Source organism: Bubalus kerabau, chromosome 2 (assembly GCF_029407905.1).
Source record: "Bubalus kerabau isolate K-KA32 ecotype Philippines breed swamp buffalo chromosome 2, PCC_UOA_SB_1v2, whole genome shotgun sequence".
NCBI lineage: Eukaryota > Metazoa > Chordata > Mammalia > Artiodactyla > Bovidae > Bubalus > Bubalus kerabau.
This window is the reverse complement of record NC_073625.1, coordinates 69674942-69696654: the sequence shown is the minus strand read 5'-3', so window position 1 is coordinate 69696654 and position 21713 is coordinate 69674942. Positions and strand designations below refer to the sequence as shown.

The window sequence follows — 21713 nt, the reverse complement described above, 5'->3', positions numbered from 1 at the left end:
TACAGTTGTACTCATTTCACATGCTAGCAAGGTTATGCTCAAAATCCTTCAACCTAGGCTTCAGCAGTACCTGAACCAAGAGCTTTCAGTTGTACAAGCTGGGTTTTGAGAGCCAGAGGAAACAGAGATCAAATTGCAAACATACATTGGAATATGAAGTTCCAGAAAAACATCTACTTCTGTTCATTGACTAAGACAAAGCCTATGACTATGTCGATCATAACAAAGTATGGAAATTTCTTCAAAAGATGAGAATACCAGACCACCTGACTTGCCTCCTGAGTACCCTGTTTGCAGGTCATGAAGCAACAATTAGAACTGGACATGGAACAGCAAACTGGTTCAAAATTTGGAAAGGAGTATGTCAAGGCTATATATTGTTACTCTGCTTATTTAAACTTATATGCAGAGTACATGATGTGAAATGCCAGGCTGGATGAATCACAAGCTGGAATCAAGATTGCTGGGAGAAATATCAACAAACTCAGATATGCAGACAATATCACTCTAATGGCAGAAAGTGAAGAGAACTAAAGAGCCTCTTAATGAGGATCAAAGAGGAGAGTGAAAAAGCTGGCTTAGAAATCAACATGAAAAAAACTAAGGTCATGATACCCAGTCCCATTACTTCATGGCAAATAGAAGAGGAAAAAGTGGAAGTAGTGACAGATTTTATTTTCATGGGTTCCAAAATCACTGCAGATGGTGACCACAACTGTGAAATTAAAAGATGCTTGCTACTTGGAAGGAAAGCTATGACAAACCTAGACAGTGTATAAAAAAAGTAGAGACATCACTTTGCTGACATAGTCAAAGATATGGTTTTTCCAGTAGTCATGTATGGATGTGACAATTTGTCCATAAATAAGGCTGAGCACCAAAGAATTGATGCTTTTGAATTATGGCGCCGGAGAAGACTCTTGAGAGTCCCCTGGACTGCAAAGAGATCAAACCAGTCAATCTTAAAGCAAAACACTGAATTTTCATTAGAAGGTCTGTGCTGAAGTTGAAGCTCCACCCGATGTGAAGAACCGACTCATTGGAATAGACCTTGATGCTGGGAAACACTGAAGGCAAGAGGGGAAGCAGGCAGCAGAGAATTAGATGGTTATATAGCATCACCACGGAGAAGGCAATGGCACCCCACTCCAGTACTCTTGCCTGGAAAATCCCATGGATGGAGGAGCCTGGTGGGCTGCAGTCCATGGGGTCGCACAGAGCCGGACACGACTGAAGCGACTTAGCAGCAGCAGCATAGCATCACCGACTCAATCGCAATGAATCTGAGCAATCTACGGAAGATAGTGGAGGACAGAGGAATCAGGCAGCTGCAGTCCATGGGGTCATAAAGAGTCGGACATGACTTGAGGACTGAACAACAACAACTAAATAAATAGTGGAACCCTTAATTGGTTTGGAGAAGGAAATGGCAACCCACTCCAGTACTCTTGCCTGGAGAATCCCATGGATGCAGGAGCCTGGTAGGCTGCAGTTCATGGGGTCGCTAAGGATTTGACATGACTGAGAGACTTCACTTTCACTTAATTGACTTGGGCAATTAGATTTCAGAAATCTAAGAGTTTTTTTAGACCACTAACCTATATTACTTCATAGCATATTATTACTTAAACATTTTCAAACTGAAGTTTCCACAAGTAAGAAAACGACTAAATATTGTATGCTATATCCATGCATGAAAGAAAATGTGATGCTTTTAATAAGAAAAATAAATAGAAATATTAGATCTACAGAAAGATTGCAAGGACATGTGGCTAATTAAAAAAAAAAAAGCAAATTGCACTAAAATTTAAGTGTCCCAGTAAAATTTTGAACCCTATTATCACTTTTCTCCAGTGTTACTCCCAGAAATATGTTTCCTTGCCAAAAAAAAAAGACAATTTGTAGACTTAGTAACTAATGCTGCTAATCAGTTGATAGAAAAAGCAAGTGATTACTCTGGATTATTCAGGTGACTCCAAAGTAATTACATAAACTCTTCAAAGCAGACCTTCCTCCTGGCTGAGAACAGAAGGGAAGTTAGATATTAGAAGCATGAGAAAAGTTCTGCATACCATTGCTGCTGGGAAGTTAAATGGGTCTAAGGATATGGGTAGTCTTCCAGTAGCTGAGGACAGCCCTTGGCCAATAGCCAATAAGAACACAAGAATCCTAGATCTACAACTTCAAGGAAATGGATTCTACAAACAATTTAAGTGAGCTCAAGAGTAAATTCTTCCTCCAAGATTCCATGTAAGAACTAAGTCTAGACAGTATCTTAATTCCAGCCTGTGAGACCCCAAAAATAGAACCCAGTCAAGCTATGCCAGATTTTAGATATATGTAAGTGTAAGCTAATAAATTTATATTGTTTTAAGCCATTACATTTGCAATAAGTTTTGCAGCAATAGAAAATTAATATAACATGCAATATGATCCTATATTTTTCAGAAAGCAACACTAGCTGTAGGTGCATATAAATATTTATGTGTGTGTGTGCTAAGGTGCTTCAGTTGTGTCCAACTCTGTGCAACCCTATGGACTGCAGCCCGTCAGGCTCCTCTGTCCATGGGATTCTCCAGGCAAGAATACTGGAGTGGGTTGCCATGCTCTCCTGCAGGGTATCTTTCCAACCCAGGGGATCAAATCCTTGTATTCCACATCTGCTGCACAGGCAGGCAGCTTATTTACCACTTAGTGCCACCTGGGAAGCCCCATAAAGATTTATAAGTGCACAGAATAGACCTGGAAAGGTAAAAAACATTATTGAAAAAATATTAACTCTAGAGAATCTTGACGTTTCAGCAGCATACAAACGGCAGTTTTCATGTTTAATTCTACATAGGCATTTATTGATTGACTCCATTATTGGCATAATGTATTTGTGTATTCTTTATAAATAACAAAAGATAATGCTTTAAATTATGGTGACTCCATTGAGTTGGAAATTAATCAAGATGTTTCACTTTCAAATTGTTATTCTAAAATCAATCAAGATGCACAATATCATCAATCAGTACCCAGATACTAAACAAATCAAGCTGTAAGAATTACCAAGGCAATCACGGGTTCTAAGTAGCTGAATGATAAACAATTACAGAAGTCTATTCCAGTAGCTCTTTCTCAATACTTTCCCTGGTGGTTAAAAAAATACTCCTGACCCTATGAACCCTGTGATGTTTGCAAATTATCTGGACATTTATGATACAAAATAAGAACCCCCATCTTTAATCCTCTCATCTACAAATGAAAACTACACTGACAAGATTGCCGAAAATTTGACCTATATATCAGTGAGAAAACCCATGATTATAGAAGCAAAGCAATTCCTATACTAAGAATCAGCCAACCCTAAATTCCCCTTTTTTCTTCCTCCTCTCCCCCTTTTTCTGCTTTCTTTCCCCCCTTTCTCCCTCTTTTTCTTCCCTTCTGTTTTTGATGAGTCATTTTCCTAATGACTCATCATTAGGAAATGCAAAAATTCATCACATTTTATAGAATTTGAACAAGTAAAATATACCTTTCTGGTATGAGCAGGAAATTCACAGAATCCTATAATGTGGAATTTATGAAAGTAAGATTTTTCACAGCTACTCATTTTCTGCAGGCATTCTAACATTTCAGCTTCAACATTAAATATCCACTGCTTTGCAGTCAAAATCAGCTAACTGCAATTTGAGACATTTTCTATAATTTAGCTTATTCATTTCTTTTAGAAACTCTCATGTGCAGGAAATGCATACCTTAGAAAAAAATGGACCTGCAGCAATTTGGAAATTATATTTTTTTCAGCACCAAATGCAGATCTATGCTCTTCACTTAAAATATAATGGGTGTTTAGAAGTCAAGGAGTCCACAGAGACACCACAAGAACCAAATATATTATCCTTTAAAACTAATTCTGTCATTTATGATTCATAGCCAACTCCTTAAGTAAAGATACAGATTTTCAAATTATCCCACTGAGAGCGATAGAAAAAGAAAAAGAAAAGGCTAGACTCACATCTGTTTCTGCAGCCAGGGAGTTGCAGTAATAACCAACTTTCACAGTGGCTGGCTAAAGAAGCTATTTTCATCTGTGTTTCCTAAAAGCACCTCTTTTGGAGAAAATCCACATATCATTTTATTTTACTGGATGCTGGAATGAAAAATAGATGCCCACTGTCAAGCAGCTATATTGATTACGAGTGAAAATATGATCATTTTGCATTGACTTGCCCCAAAGCGCTGCGTTCAGTCAAAGCGGCAGAAGGAAATTAATGCCTTCATACCATGCCTAAGAAAAATATGAGATGTCATTCACTTTGCCCTCTAGACAAAGCGGTATATGCAACAGCTGAAATGTAATAGCTTTCTGAACATGAACTTGAGACTTTTATTAAAATCATTATTTAATGTGCAAAAAATAATGAACCCGCTGCCGTGGCATTTAAAGCAGCCATTTACAGTCATTACCTTTGCAATCACAAGGTTTATTTGTTAAAAAACCATTATTTCTCAAATTAAAATTCTGCCTACCATTGTTTTGTTTTGTTTTGTTTAATCCTCTTTCATCTTTTTTTAAATTATTTTTTAACATTTTAATTAGTGGACAATTACTTTACAATATTGTGATGGTTTCTGCCATATATCAACATGAATTGACCATAGGTATATATATGTCCCTTCCCTCTTGAACCTCTCTCCCACCTCCCTCCCCACCCCATCCCTCTAGGTTTTCACAGAACACGGACATCCTGGACCCTGTGTCATACAGCAAACTCCCACTGGTCATCTATTTTACATATGGTAATGTATATGTTTCAGAGCAGTTTTCTCAAATCATCCCACCCTCTCCTTTCCCTATAGTGTCCCAAAGTCTGTTCTTTATGTCTGTGTCTCCTTTGTTGCCCTGTAAGTAGGATTATCAATACTGTCTTTCCAGATTCCCTAACTATGAATTGGGCATGATAGAAATTGCTATTTTTTTATGTTTCATTTGACTTTTATTTTACTAAAATGACTAATGACAATCTTAGTGTCTGTAGGACCCTTATAGTGAGCCCAGCACAGTACTTTAAATATATATAGATATATATATATATAGAGAGAGAGATTTTCTTGGCTTGTATATTGATTTTATTATCTCACTAGTGGCTAATATAACATAGGCTTTAACTTAAAATAATGCAAAGGAACTGCATTATTAATTTTAAAAACTGCAAGTTCTAAATATAAGAAATCACCCATAATAGGTGAACATTTAGGGAAAAAAAGAGACATTATGCATTTCGGGCAATTTGGATTTTTTTTTAATTTACCTGGCTTATCAATACTATTCTCTATAGACATGTATGTTCTATTTCCTAAAGCAAAATTCAAGATTCAATTCAAAATTTTTGCAGCAGAAATTCAATTTCAACTTGGAAAAACAATTGATGTAAAATTGGAGGTTATTTCTTTTTACCTCTGATATGTTTTACATTGCACACATTAAATGTGATATTAATCATCCACATGTGTATGATGACACCAAAACAGACATATGTGTATCAGAGTAGTGAACCACACTCTTGAATATAAAAAAGATGCTGCTGAACCGAACAAGGACCCTCACCTTAGCAAACAAATGGATAACTTTCAGGGTGTCAAAAGTGCTGTGCTCATCTATACACCAACAGATGTTTATTCTTATTAAACTATGGAGAGTTTTTCACTGTTATTGCTTAGATTTCCCAGGTATACTATGGGAGATAAAGATAAGTCACAATTTCCAGATCCCTAAATCTAGTTCTTCCTCTTACTAGCTATATGACTTTGAAAATTTTCCTTAATTTATTTATCAAGTGTTGGAATCTATTTTCAAGATACAGTGTGGAAACAAAACAGTTGCCAACCCTCACAGTTCCATGGATTTTGTGTTTTCCATTACTTGTGCCCTGCATGTGATATGCCAGACATTAATATTTCATGAAAAAGGTCACCTTCTTCATGAGATTCTCCCTGACACCCTATTAAACATGTTTTGTTTTCCTTTAATTTCCACTGCTACACCTCCACTCTTGAACTTTCCTCTCTTTCATTCCTAATCAAAATACTTAACACCATTGGCCAGATTCACGCCTTGCCTCTCACACTGCTCCCTAGAGAGTCCCCTTAGTTGTAAATCGTATTCTGACACCACAGGACTTACTAGGAACCCATCTATGCCGAAGGATAAGAACCATAGCTGGCCCACAGAGAAGCATCAAGAGCTCTTTACTGTATGAGTCCTTGAAGCAGCCCCTGGACCATCCAGTGGCTGCTCAGGTACAAGTAGATGAGGTGTAAGGGCTCCCCTGACTGACGGCCTCACACTACAAAGAAGCCAGTGTTTCTTTTAATGACTCTAGGACTACAGGACATAGGGCTCCCACACGGTACATTACAAGAGCCATTACACTTAGCAAAGCCCAAAACATGGCATCTCCAGGAAATAGTCATAGACCCTTTATATTCCCTATCAGTCCAAATGCAACTGGACTCATGAGGCAATACATAATCAGTATATGCTATATTACATTCTACATAGGTAATATTGTTGAATTATATAGTTGACAATCTATGGTTCTCAGGTTTTCAGGGCAACAAAATTAGAGTGGGAATCAAAGGTCAGATTCTCCCATAGCAGAGAAAGAAGGCTTTGCCAGATGTCTGCCTACAAACAAATTTTCCTAATGCCTTTCTTGATAGACTGTAAATATCCCCAAAGCAGGAGGGTTAGCATATTTGTTCATGCTGAATGCTGATTAACTAGTCTCTAAAATGATACCTGAGACAGAAGTTGAACTGTCACAAAAATGAGTGTCTCAGTTTATTTTCTATAGAATGAGGATAACAATTCCTATGTAATAGAGTTACTGTAAGGATAAAATGCAGAGAAGGCGATGGCACCCCACTCCAGTACTCTTGCCTGGAAAATCCCATGGACGGAGGAGCCTGGTGGGCTGCAGTCCATGGGGTCACGAAGAGTAGGACACGATTGAATGACTTCACTTTCACCTTTCATTTTCATGCATTGGAGAAGGAAATGGCAACCCACTCCAGTGTTCTTGCCTGGAGAATCCCAGGGACGGCGGAGCCTGGTGGGCTGCCGTATATGGGGTTGCACAGAGTCAGACACGACTGAAGCGACTTAGCAGCTTAGCAGCAAGGATAAAATAAGACAAAATTTGTGAAACACTTAACATAGGGCTTGGCATATTGTGAATGTTCAGTAAATGCTAAATGTTATTATTTTTATTATTTTTTCCAGTAATCTATAGACATTCAAATAGATAAAAATCCAAAAACAATGAACAGATAAGCCAAACCAAAAATAAGCAAATAAGATCAAATATATCAGTTGCTACTCTTGAGTCATGCTGAAAATTCTCATATGTGATATTAACCTTTTCGTTGGGGCTAATTTAAACAAGATAATATGACCTCCTTTTGAAATAATAATGTAACTTCCTCATTAAATACATCATTTTTGGATAGTTTATTTTTTAAAAAATTAGCTTAACATCTTTCAAAGAACTTTTTTTTTTTTTTCTGGATATGTTCTTCTCACTTATGCTGGCTAATATATGATCGCAAAGATATTCATGAGTCATTCAGTATTTAAATGTGAGTCAGAAGAATCTTCTTAAAACATAACTGATCATAAAGGTGGCCTAAGTAAGTGGGAATATGAAGGAAGATGGTTCGGAATCACAGGATTCTGTGAACCCTAGGACTGCCTATTAATATCTAGCTTGTGTTCACTGAACACGCCAGTCAATAAACGTTCTTAATTCCTTGCAGTCAGAGGTAATTTTGTTATTATATATAGGATGAAGACATTTTTAACATTTTTTAAAACTTCAGTCACATATTATGATTTGCTATTTGTTCAGTTCAGTATTTGATAAATTATTGTCTATAAAGTCATTAGTGCCATCAACATCTTCAAATTTATAGGCTTAGAATTTTTTTAAGAAAAAAAGAAAAAGAATGTTTATTATGATCAATAACACAAATGGAAACTAGTTCTAGTCCACTCCCGGAGTGCTGTGTCTACAACCTCCAGGGTTGCGCAAATTTCCCTCTTCCTTCCAACAGTGACCTCTGTCTAGGGACAGTCCACTAACCAACAAAGTCTAGCAAGCAAACCTCCCTGGCTGGGCTAAGTTGGTGAAGAACTTTAGGTCAGTAGGAAGACCTCTGTGATTGATGTATCCCTGGCTTTTCTTTTGAGTCCCCCAAAGCCGAATGGAGATGGATAATGCAGTTGGCCCTAGAATGCCAAAAACATGGAAACACTTTTTACTTTCTACATTTTTGTTTCTGCAGTTTCCACTCCTAATTTTGCTTCTTTGAGTTTTATTTTTCTCATTAAATTTACCAGATGATCACCTTTTCTGTATGTAGATGTATATTTGTGGGTGTCAACCGTACTGTATGTCTTGTGTATCACTCATAACATGTACATCATACACACAAACAGACTATGGTATAGATAACACACATTACAGAGAGTACACAGACTATGGTATATATAGTTTTGTTTTTACTCCCACCCAGTTTTATACACAGTGGATTCATTATCTGAGATGACCACGTATAACTAAAATAGGTTATTGCTTCTTTCATATACAAATAAAAACTGAGTTTTAATTTTTCATTATTTGGGTTATAATTTGGCTCAAAATATTAGTGTTCAGTTCAACATACACTTACTTCTCTTATTTAGTGTTGCAGAGGTTTGTTCACAAAATCTTGATTTTTGTTTTGTAATCATTATTTCATTTTTGTTCAGTAATGACAATTACTGGAAATAACAATTGCTGTTTCTCCCTAGTACTGTATTCATTAATTTGTCCTGTTACACAATGGACCTTTTCAACTCACTACTCATAATTTGCCTCAGCTTATTAAGATTTCTTCTATCATGTATAATCCCTGTGTATATCCATGCTTATATTCCTTGTGTTCTGCTGCTGCTGCTGCTAAGTCGCTTCAGTGTTCTGATGTCAACTTAAGTAACAAAATTAATGTTTGGATCTGTCTTCTCTGTTTACTGTATTATCTTCTCCTTGTGCATATTTTGCATTTTAGTTTTCTTTACTTCCCCTCTTCTTCTATAGAAGAACTTCTTAATTACACCTTCTAAACTCCTTCCTATCGTTTAGTTCCACTTCTTACTGCTTCTGATACTGGCATCAATGCTGTAATTATTGTTTCCACTGTATAATCTTTGGTGGTGATGGGTGGTGGTTTAATTGCAAAGTTGTGTCCAACTCTTGCAATCCTCTGGACTATAGTCCACCAGGCTCCTCTGTCCATGGGATTGACCAAGCAAGAATACTGGATTGGGTTGGCATTACCTTCTCCAGAGGATCTCTTTGACCCAAGGATCAAACCTGCATCGCCTGCATTGCAGGAGGATTCTTTACAGCTGAGCCACCAGGGAAACATGTATGATCTTTACTGACACCTAACTCATAGACATGTTGGGCTGGATGAAGTACAAGCTGGAATCAAGATTGCTGGAAGAAATATCGATAACCTCAGATATGCAGATGACACCACCCTTATGGCAGAAAGTGAAGAAGAACTAAAGGACCTCTAAATGAAAGTGAAAGAAGAGAGTGAAAAAGTTGACTTAAAGCTCAACATTCAGAAAACTAAGATCATGGCATCTGGTCACATCACTTCATGGCAAATAGATGGGGAAACAGTGGAAACAGTGACGGACTTTATTTCTTCGGGCTCCAAAATCACTGCAGGTGGTGACTTCAGCCATCAAATTAAAGATGCTTACTCCTTGGAAGGAAAGTTATGACCAACCTAGACGGCATATTAAAAAGCAGAGAAATTATTTTGCCAACAAAGGTCCATCTAGTCAAGGCTATGGTTTTTCCAGTAGTCATGTACAGGTGTGAGAGTTGGACTACAAAGAAAGCTGAGCACTGAAGAATTGATGATTTTGAACTGTGGTGTTGGAGAAGACTCTTGAGAGTCTCTTGGACTGAAAGGAGATCTAACCAGTCCATCCTAAAGGAGATCAGTCCTGAGTATTCACTGGAAGGACTGATGTTGAAGCTGAAACTCCAATACTTTGGCCACCTGATGCAAAGAGCTGACTCATTTGAAAACACCCTCATGCTGGGAAAGAATGAGGGCAAGAGGAGAAGGGGATGACAGAGAATGAGATAGTGGATGGCATCACTGACTCAACGGACATGAGTTTGAATAAGCTCCAGGAGTTGGTGATGGACAGGGAGGCCTGGCATGCTGCAGTCCTTGGGGTCAGAAAGAGTCAGACATGACTGAGCGACTGATCTGAACTAAACTCATAGACAGTTCACTTTTTATACAGTCTATTGTCTTACCTATTCTGTTCACTGCAAATTAGCTGATTTTTTTGTATTTTAAAGATTCTATAATTTGCTTTCAGAAATGATTTCCTTCAATATCTTGAAGGCTGTATTCTATATTTTAAGCATGTTAGTGGATTCCCCTTTTCTCTATTTATTTACTCTGAAATGAGCAATATTTTTTAAATCCTCTTGTTTAATGAGAGAGGGTAATGGCTCCTCCCTTCCAGAATTTCGTAGGCTTAATTTCACTGTGGATATGATGTGGTAGTCCAGAGAAGCTTCTCTTGCTAGATAGAAACTTGGAGCATCCTTCCTACAAATCTTTTAAATTCAGTTCTTTTTCACTATTGACTCACATCTTTCAAAACCAAACTAAATTTCCAACAGATTTCTAATATAATGACATTGTGCTGTTGGGAGTTACTCCAGAGAAGTATTAAAGAGGGTTTGTCAGTCATGAGGATTATGAGTGTTTTGCTCCATCCATCCAGTTACTGAAAAGCCTGTGACTATAAAGGTAAGTATGCAAAACTAAAATGTTGGAAGACTCTCCATCAGGCTTTTCTGAGGAGTGTATTTGCTTGTTTCTTTCTTTCTTGAGATAGTCTGTGGGGGTTATATTTTCCAATGCATTTCTACCACTTTTCTCCGGGCTTCACATACCTATGGTTATTGGGAATTCTCTGACGGATCTGGCATATATTGACGAATGACTTTAAGCTTTTTCACAAATCTGAGAAACCAGGTCAGAGCCCTTAGATTCCTGATACTTTAATCAGAAAGACCTACTGAAAGTCTGAAGTGTGGCACTGTAAATTCTTGTACTCCTGAAGCTGAACAAGAGAAAGAGAAAAATCATCGTGAAAATTGGTAGAACAAAAATAGTATAAAATGCCATTTTTTCCAAATTTATCATTGATTTCTATTATATTTTTTCTTTGTCACTTATGTTTATAATGTAAACATTTATACAAATGTAAATTCATATTATGGTCTTCTGCTCATTAACTGTAATAGAGAAACAACCATAATAAAAGCCTTGATTGGACACTTTAGGGTATTATCTGTTAGGAAAAATATCCATCTGAATTTTTAGTTAGAATGAAGTTGGAGGACCTTTTATCTTTAAAAATGATTGTAAGACATTTATATGTATCTATATAGCTATAAAGGGAGAAGGCAATGGCACCCCACTCTAGTACTCTTGCGTGGAAAATCCCATGGATGGAGGAGCCTGGTGTGCTGCAGTCCATGGGGTCGCTAGAGATCGGACACAACTGAGCGACTTCACTTTCACTTTTCACTTTCATGCATTGGAGAAGGAAATGGCAACACACTCCGGTGCTCTTGCCTGGAGAATCCCAGGGACGGGGGAGCCTGGTGGGCTACCGTCTATGGGGTCACACAGAGTTGGACACAACTGATGCGACTTAGCAGCAGCAGCAGCAGCATATAGCTATAAATAACCTATATCATATTATACATATTATATACATACACAATAATGATATGTATAACGTAATGTACAAAATATATTATAAATATTATTTTTCCAGACAGCTTGTATGTGTGTTCAATAAACACGTGCCTTTTGCATGTCTGACAGAAAGGAAATCTTACAAATAACCAGTGCCGAATCTCTTCTTGTAAAGCAAAGATAATTTTTTTTAAAATGCTTTTGAACATCCATGTCTTATAAAGAAAGGCCACCATAACACAGAGCAGGTAAGTACAAGATTGATTACATACAAGAAAAAAATGAGGATGCAAGTTGATGACATCAGGGACTTCTCATATATGAAATTTTGTGATGGACAGAATCTATATAATTTACATAAAGGCAATAGAAACACAATGATGATTATACAAAGCGACAAATATAAAGGCTAGAAAACGCAAATCAACATCCTTTGTTCAAATCAAATTTACATCTCAAAAGTATCCCAAAACAGACATAATCAACCATGTTTTACTCAACAGAAAAGGAGGGATAATATTTCTACACTTGGGCTGTAATGCAAAATACCTTCATAAGTAGCATGCTAAATAAAAAGTGATTTGAGGAAGATGTTTATATGAATGCAAAAATGAAGTCTTCAGTGATTTCTATCAAGAAAATACTTTAAATTGCTCTTTTGTCAAGGTTGCCTGAGTCACTGAATATGTTTGCATTTTTCTACTAATTTTCAAAATGAACAAAGAACTCTTAATATCAGTCTTTTAGAAAATAGTCTCATAGATTAAATATGTCCTGATAACCATTCTTAAAGAAAAAAAAAAATGTTTCACTAAGATGGAATTTTATAAAGTTGGCAGCTAAAGAGCCTGAAACTTCTAAAAGAGAATGGCCCTGATAGAAACAAGTTCAAAAAGAATTCATACAGGTAGTGTAGCTGCTAATACATCTGGGAATACCAAAAAGGCCCTAGAGGAGAGGAGATAAATGTATTGAGAAGTACAAACCACAAATTCCAATTCTTGAATTTAGGACATAGATGTAGGTTATGGGACTAGCCATTAGTTTTGATTTGAAACCTCAAATCACACAGATATTAAAGAAAAGAGTTTTCCTAGACTCCACAATATTGGACAGAACTTAGAATCAGTGATAGAAGACAAGAAGTGGAATGTTTCTTCCTTACTCACCTCTATGGTCAAGTTAGCATTAAAATGAATTAAGAGTTTGAATGACTCAAAGCAAGTCCTAACAGTTTTAAAGTGTGTATACACACACACACACACACACACATATATATATATAATTCATTAACAAACTTTATATTTTAGAGAATTTTTAGATTCACAGTAAGAGTGATGGAAAGTACAGAGCATCCACTGTATGTTCGGTCCACACACACACACACACACACTCAAGCATCCCCAATATAAAACACCCCCGACAAAAGTGGTATATTTGGTATAACTGATGAAACTGCATTGACATATCATAATCATCCAAAGCCCATAGTTTACGCAAGGATGACGCAAGGATTCACTCTGTGTGTTATACATTCTATGGGTTTTGAAAATGTGTAATGGCATGTATCCACAACTGTAGTGTACACAGAATAGATTCACTGGCCTAAAAATCTTGTGTTCCACCTGTTCAGCTCTTCCCACCCATTTGAGGTAACCACTTATTATTTTACGGCATCCATAGTTTTGCCTTTTACAGAATTCATATTTGTAGTTGGAAAGCTATAGTATGTATCCTTTTCAGATTGACTTATTTGACTTAATAGTATGTATTTAAGATCCCTCCATGACTTGATAGTTCATTTTAGTGCAGAATAATATTCTTTTGTCAGGATGTGTAACAGTTTATTACTCTTTTCATCTACAAAAGGATATCTTGCTTGCTTTCAAGTTATAGCAATAATGAATGAAACAGTTATAAGCATCCATTTGAGTTTTTGCATTGTTCAGTTGCTAAGTTGTGTCCAACTCTTTGTGACCCCATGAACCGCACTATAATGGGCTTCCATGTCCTTCACTATCTCCCAGAGTTTGCTCAAATTCATGTCCATTGAGATGGTGATACCACCCAACCATCTCATCCTCTGTTGTCCCTTCCTCCTCTTGCCCTCAATATCTCCCAATGAGTCTTTTCCAATAAGTTGACTCTCTGCATCATGTGGCCAAGCTTTAGCATCAGTCCTTCTGATGAATATTCAGGGTTGATTTCTTTTAGGATTGACTTGGTTGATCTCCTTGCAGTCCAAGGGACTCTCAAGAGTCTTCTCCAACACCACAGTTCAAAAGCATCAATTCTTTAGCATTCAGCCTTCCTTATGGACCAACTAATTCCTCTTCCTCTCATGTTTAAAGTACCCATCTACTACAGGTAGGTCAATTGGTATGACTGATGATTCTTAAGAGTTTTAGAAATAACCTGAACTATATGCTTTACATATACAAACATTTTCATTTATAAATAAATACACACACACACACACACACACACACACACACACATATATATATATATATATATATATATATTTCAACTGGGAGCTTTATGTTATAGAAACATTGAAGCAGATTATAAAAGGATTCAAGCACAAAAAACTGCATTTCCAAGCACACAGGTGTTATATGAGGTTTCATAACAGAAAAATAACTAAAGATCATTTAAATAATGTAGGTGGTACTAACTTGGACACATTTTGAATCTTTAAATCCTTAATTATATTGTATTAATTTAAGTAACTTAGGTTTCCATATGTTCTACAGACTAGAATGTGGACTGGGGATTAAATGAGTCCACAGAGAATATTCTAACTGCCTCTTGAACAGCAAGGTCTATTATTAATAAGATTCCTTTCTGTGGGATGGAAATCCCTCAGTCACTGTATAAAGACAGAGACACATGAACCCTGTACTTTTGAACTATTCAGTAAGTTTCATAAGAAGGAAACACAGATAGGGAACGAGTACGAGGCAGAGAGCGTTGAGGGAAATTCAAACCAAAGATAGAATGGAAATGCTAATATATGGTCAAATTCTGGTCAAGACAGATGGACCAGGACTCTGTGTAATCAAATGTCAACTTTAGAATAGGACTGGAGTTTAAATTCTGCATCTGTACCTCAATTAATTATGATTCGGGATAAATTCTTTAAGTTTTCTGTCCCCCAGCTTTCCCATCTGTAAAATGTTGACCTTAACTGCATCATTAGGGCTTCCCTGTTGGTGCAGCTCTAAAGAATCCAAATGCAATGCAGATGTGGGTTCAACCCCTGGATCGAGATGATCCTTGGAGTGTGAAGTTAAACAGGCCTTGGGAGTCATTCCTAGTAACATGGCCAGTGGAAGTGATTGAATCGCAGCTGGGCTATTTCAAATCCTAAAAAATGATGCTGTGAAAGTGCTGCACTCAATATGTCAGCAAATTTGGAAAACTCAGCAGGGAGCACATGACTGGAAAAGGTCAGTTTTCATTCCAATCTCAAAGAAGGACAATGCCAAAATATGTTCAACCTACTGCACATCTGTTCTCATTTCATATGCTAGCAAGGTTATGCACAAAATCCTTCAACCTAGGCTTCAACAGTAGGTGAAGCGAGAACTTCCAGATGTTCAAGCTGGATTTAGAAAAGGCAGAGAAACCAGAGATCAAACTGCCAACATCTAGTGGATCATAGAAAAAGAGAATTCCAGAAAAACATCTACTTCTGTTTCAGTGACTACACTGAGCCTTTGACTGTGTGGGTCATAACAAACTTAACAAAATTCTTAAAGAGATAGGAATACCAGACCACCTTATCAGTCTCCTGAGAAACCTGTATGCAGGTTAACGAAGCAACAGTTAAAACCAGGCATAGAACAATGGACTGGTTTCAAATTGGGAAAGGAGTATGTCAAGGCTGTATTATGTCACTCTGCTTATTTAACTTTTATGCAGAGTACATTATGCAAAATGACAAGTTGGATCACAGGCTGAAACCAAGATTGCCAGGAAAAATATCAACAACTTCAGATATGCAGATGATACCACTCTAATGGTAAGTGAATAGGAAATAAAGAGCTTCCTAATGAGGGTGAAAGAGGAGAGCAATAAAGCTGGATTAAAACTTAACATTAAAAACACTAAGATCATGGCATCTGGTCTCATCCTTTCATGACAAATAGAAGGTGAAAAAGTGGAAGCTGTGGCAGATTTTCCTTCCTTGGTCTCCAAAATCACTGTGGACCATGAGCGCAGTCGTAAGATTAAAAGACACTTGCTTCTTAAAAGGAAAGCTATGACAAATCTAGACATATTAAAAAGTAGACCTCACTTTATTGACAAAGGTCCATTTAGGCAAACCTGTAGTCTTTCCAGTAGTCATGAACTGATATGAGTTGTACCTTAAAGAAGGCTGAGTACTGAAAAATTGATGGTTTTGAATTGTGGTGCTGGAGAAGACTCTTGATTGCAGACCCTTGGACTGTAGGATCAAACCAGCCAATCTTAAAGGAGATCAACCCTGATTAGTCATTGGAAGGACTGATGCTGAATCTGAAGCTCCAATACTTTGGCCACCTGATGTGAAGAGGTGACTCATTGGAAAAGACCCTAATGCTGGGTAAGATTGAAGGCAAAAGGAGAAGGGGGTGACAGAGGATGAGATGGTTAGGTACAATCACCATTTCCATGGACATGAGTTTGAGCAAACTCCGGGAGATTGTGGAGGACAAAGGAGCCTGGTGTGCCGCAGTCCATGGACCATAATACAGGAGTTAGCAACTGAACAATTACAGTATCTGCATCATTAAGGGCTGTATGGAATAGTGGTTATAAAATTCGTAGCATAATTAATGCACATGTTATGTGTATTCCTTAGGACTCTGTTACTTGTGGAGAAAAGAAAGGCTAAACAAGCTAGCTTAAGTAAAACAGCAATTTTTTAGGTTCCTATAACTAGTTCATTTATTTCCATGAAAGGCTTATTAGTAACCATTTCTTCTCCTTTTGTTTCCCGGATTAATAGTCTTCTATTTAGCCTCATTCTCAGGCTATTACCTTGGTGGTTACAAGATGGCAACAGTTGTTTCTCACATTCTCTCAGGAAGGAACACAAAAGAAACATGATTGCCTAAGTCTCAAAAACTCCAACAAAAATCTTGCATATCACTGGTTCTGTATTTTTTTTTTTTTTTCTATCACTGTACCAATCACTCTCGGTCCTTTTACAAAGAGGAAAACTAGTCAAGGGACAGTTTCCCAGGTATGAGTTGGACTAAGCTTACCAATAGATGGATGACTTCCAAATTGCTGTTAATGGAATTTTCACGGCCTATTTAGAGAAGAGAAAGAAGATATGCACCTGAGAGAGGGTACATGGTAACATGAGTTAAAGAGAAATTAAACGTTCAACGATTTCTGCTTTGTAACTTATAGAGTCAGAGGTGTCTTGACGCAGAAAATAAGTACATAGAGAGCAAACCAAGTAAGTGTAGGCCTTAGAAACAAGAGACATCTCCTTCCAATGCTGGCCCTATGAGGTCACAGGTGAGTGACAGATGAGCACTTGTAAATATCACCATTGCCTTACAGTTGCCAAAGAAATTCAGCTTAGTCATTAGCCTACACACTTTTCAGCTCTAGAAACTTAATAAATAAATCCTACTTTAAGATGCAAAAGCCCCACAAAATATACCAACAAAAAAAGTGCTATTTTTTTTCATCTCCATGCTGCTACTGTTAAAAAAAAAAAAAGTGTTAAGTAAGTCCTTACGATAACTAGTGGTCAATCTATAAGACTTCCAATGCTTCCTTCAGTTCCAAATTTACAAAAACACTGGTTTGAAATGATGGCATATCTGTTATTCTTAAGTCATTTAAAATGTATTATCAGTTTCTTTTCTGGTTTTAGTTCAGTTCAGTTCAGTTGCTCAGTCGTGTCCGACTCTTTGCAACCCCATGAACCGCAGCACAGCAGATCTCCCTGTCTATCTCCAACTCCCAGTGTCAACCCATAACCATGTCCATTGAGTCGGTGATGCCATCCAACCATCTCATCCTCTGTCGTCCCCTTCTCTTCCTGCCCTCAATCTTTCCCAGCATCAGGGTCTTTTCCAGTGAGTCAACTCTTTGCATCAGGTGGCCAAAGTATTGGAGTTTCAGCTTCAGCCTCAGTCCTTCCCATGGACACCCAGGACTGATCTCCTTTTGGATGGACTGGTTGGATCTCCTTGCAGTCCAAGGGACTCTCAAAGTCTTCTCCAACACCACAGTTCAAAAGCATATTTTCTTTGGTGCTCAGGTTTCTTTATAGTCCAACTCTCACATCCATACACGACCACTGGAAAAATCATAGCTTTGGTTTTAGTAATTTCCCCAATACTCTAAATTTTGCACTATTTATGCTGTCTTCCTAGCCTATCTACAGGGTTTCCATACTGATGTCTTCTATTGCCATTAATTTTTTTAATCAATTATAAATCTCTACCTTAATGTCAGATTTTTTTCTCTTGGGTTCCAGGCCTATAATTGTATTGGCCCACAGACACCTGATGTTCAACATGTCCCACACTGAACTCATTATCTCCACTCAAAACATTCTATGCAGATGGTCATAATTCACTGTCTCAAATGCTTGGAATGAAGAAGTCCCTTCAGTCATTATATTTTCTCTTATCCACCATATCACCACTATATTTTGATGATTTTAACTTTAAAAAGCTCTTTCAGGCTACTGTGTCCACTCCAAGCCCCTGATGATTGCCTTAGTTTGTGTCTTCATAAGATCGTATTTGGAAAAAAAAATTTTTTTTTCCAAAAAAGTTTTTTACCGAGTAACTACTAAGTCCCAGGCAATATTCAGGTTACCAAGGCAATGGCACTGAATTCCACAAATAAAACCTAAGTTCTAGTGGGAAGATCTTAATTCAACTCTACATGTTATATTAACAAAAATAAGTAGGGAATGGGAATAAACAGTAGCAGGGCTGTTATATAGATAAGCTGATCAGGGTCTGTTTATGGAAAGTGGCAATATTTGAGTACAAATCTGAAGGAGGTAAGGACAAAATCCTTGTCACTCCCTCCTACTGTAATCGGTCTCCATCAAATTGTCACTCCCTCCTGGAAAAATCTTTCGTATCCCACGGTGTTATTTTTTGTTAGGGAAGCTTCAGTCAGGGAACTCTTCTACTTAGGAAGATCTGTCCCCTGTAGCCTATAATTCATGGGCCATTAAATGACTGCTTACCTCTTGTCCTGGTCTTCACTCCCCACCGTGCACCCTCTAGGCTCATCATCTCAATTCCCCACAGTTCTCTGAACACATTATACCCTTTTATGCCTTGACACAAGCTGCTTTATTTTTTGCTTTTATTTAAAAGGAGTCTTATTAACATTTAAGCATACATCTCACCTCCTCGAGGCAGCCTTTTGTAACTTCTCAAACTACAGGCATTCCTGACCCACCTTGTCACAGCATGTAACACAGTGAATTGGGATTCTTTATATTTTATACCAGCCTACTTCTAGAGTAGGGGGCTTCCCTGGTGGCTCAGTGGTAAAGAATGCACTTTCAACGCAGGAGACACAGGTTTGATCCCTGGGTCAGGAAGATCCCCTGGAGAAGGAAATGGAAACCCACTCCAGTATTCTTGCCTGAGAAATCCCATGGACAGAGAAACCTGATGGACTATAGTCCCTGGGGTCACAAAGAGTTGGACATGACTGAGCAACGAAGCAACAACAGCAACGCCTTTTACAGTAGAGTCTGACTTTTACTTATTTGAGCATATTGTATAAAGATAGTTGAGAAATATTTGTTGCCTGAATGAAGTACCTTGGGTAAGGAAAAGAAATTAGAGGCTGTGGGCTCAGTTATATTTTTCCAGTCACAAAAATCTATGGTTTGATTTTATTAGGGGAAAAAAACTGCATCCCTCAAACATGTGTATTGCTCTGCAAGTTTCTTGTTCTTGAGGATTTCTCTTTTTGTTTTTCTGATATGTGTGTGCCTGTGTGTGTACCCACATTCCCAGCCACCCAGTTTCTATTTGTGACAGCAAAGTTGGGAGAAATGAAAATGAGACCTATGGAAAAGGAAACAAAAGCTCCAGCAGCCTCAGATTTGGGCTTTTCTTCTGATGGCAAATTTCTGTGCAGGGGCTGAATGGAGTGAGGCATACCTGATGTGTTTATTTCTGCTTCTACACTGTAGATGAATTTCTCATTTTCAGCTAGGTCTATGATAGACATGCAAACACAAGGAAGTAGTAAAACAATGAGTTACCTATTATCTTTACTACCATTTTTTAATAACTTAACTTGATGAGGCTGAACTAGGCTGACACTATCAAATATTACTCATCCCAGCATCTCTTTATTAAGGTACAATTTTTCAATTTACAAAAAAATACATTGAGATAGGCTCCCGTTACAGACTTCCATAAATGTATCAAGAAACAGAGCTGGGATAAACTTTAAGCATCCATTCTACATTTTGGAAACATTATTAACTTCCCTTAAGTAAGATCTGAGTAATAATTGCCCCCCAAAATGTAGTTTTCCCATATTTTAGAATACACGCATATGTATATACATATATAAGTCATAAAAATATATAAAACTCAAAATTTCAACAATTCTTATAAATTTTCACTTCAAGTGGCTTTAAAGGGACCACTAATGTACTTTGTCCTCCTGCCACAGAATCCTAAAAAGATTTTCTTTTTTAAAGTAAACTATAAGTGTCAATCAATTGCTACTTTTTCCATAAACAAATCAGTCTCTTCAGCACTGGAGAGTACTTTCTAAAAAAGAATATAATTTACTATTAATATTGAATTATAGAATAATTGCATATTATATTGTCAAAGCAAGGGACTAGAAATATATTCTAAGGATGCTTTAAATATGACAATTCTAAGTACTCCCAAGGGAAAAAAATGAACTATTTTCTCTGCTTTGTTTGCATAAAGAGTTATATACTAATACCTTACCTACATATCCTTGGCATATTTAGATATAGTCTAGATGGTTGAACCTGCAATTTAACAGATAATTTGCCCCTCGAATGAGTGAAAATGATGAACATAAAGACTGACATCCCATCTTAGAACATTTTCACTTATGAATGAGACACCTGGGGCTTCCTTGGTGGCTCAGTGATAAAGGATTCACCTGCCACTGCAGGAGACATGGGTTTGATACCTGATCTGTGAAGATCCAACATGCTGTGGAGCCATTAAGCCTATGTGCCACACTATTGGCCCTGGGCTCTGGAGCCCGCGAGCCACAGCTACGGAAACCCACGTGTCCTACAGCCCAAGCTCCACACAAGAGCAGCCACCAGTGAGAGGCCTGTGCAGCGCAACTGGAGAGTAGCTCCCACTTGTCACAACTAGATGAAGCCCACACAGCAACAGAGACCCACCATAGCCAAAAATAAATATATCAAATTATTTAAAAATGTAAAAAATTGAATGAGACACCTGAATAAACAGTAGGTAGACAAATAGGTAGGTAATCAAAACTTCTGAGAGCAATGTGATGGTAATTTGATTAGAAAACAGGGTAGATCTAAAACCCCCAAATGATAGACATCAGCATCTTCAGCAGAAATAAGAGAATATAATACATTCTTTAGGAAAGTAAGATGTACCACAAAGGCTAAGATCCTGGCTTTTGTGTACAATCCAGCCTCAAGTTCTTTTCACTTGAGGCCCTGTAGGAGCTAGTTATAGACAGTATTAAAAACCACCACATTTGAATTTTAGATTAGGGCTGAGTGGTAAATGTTTTTGTGGTCTTGTTATGATTGGATGGCAACCAGGAATAGTAAGTCTTGATATCAAAAATAGATCCCATTTTCTGATGGTCAGTGTGTAATGGGCACGGGCCTAATGGCT

General features: G+C 37.5%; 1 long non-coding RNA gene across 5 annotated transcripts in view; it reads right to left on the bottom strand.

The window, feature by feature from the left end:
• The window catches only part of LOC129643388 (uncharacterized), a 323134-nt gene that overhangs the window by 48389 nt on the left and 253032 nt on the right, over positions 1-21713 (bottom strand). The window contains exon 4 of one of the 5 annotated variants that reach the window (XR_008710265.1): positions 1145-1292. The exons of 3 other annotated variants lie outside the window; for them this stretch is intronic. This is a non-coding gene — a long non-coding RNA (uncharacterized LOC129643388). Of the gene's footprint in view, positions 1-1144; positions 1293-17116; positions 17141-21713 lie in introns of those variants that run through there. One more of the 5 variants, XR_008710277.1, reaches the window with a different exon arrangement.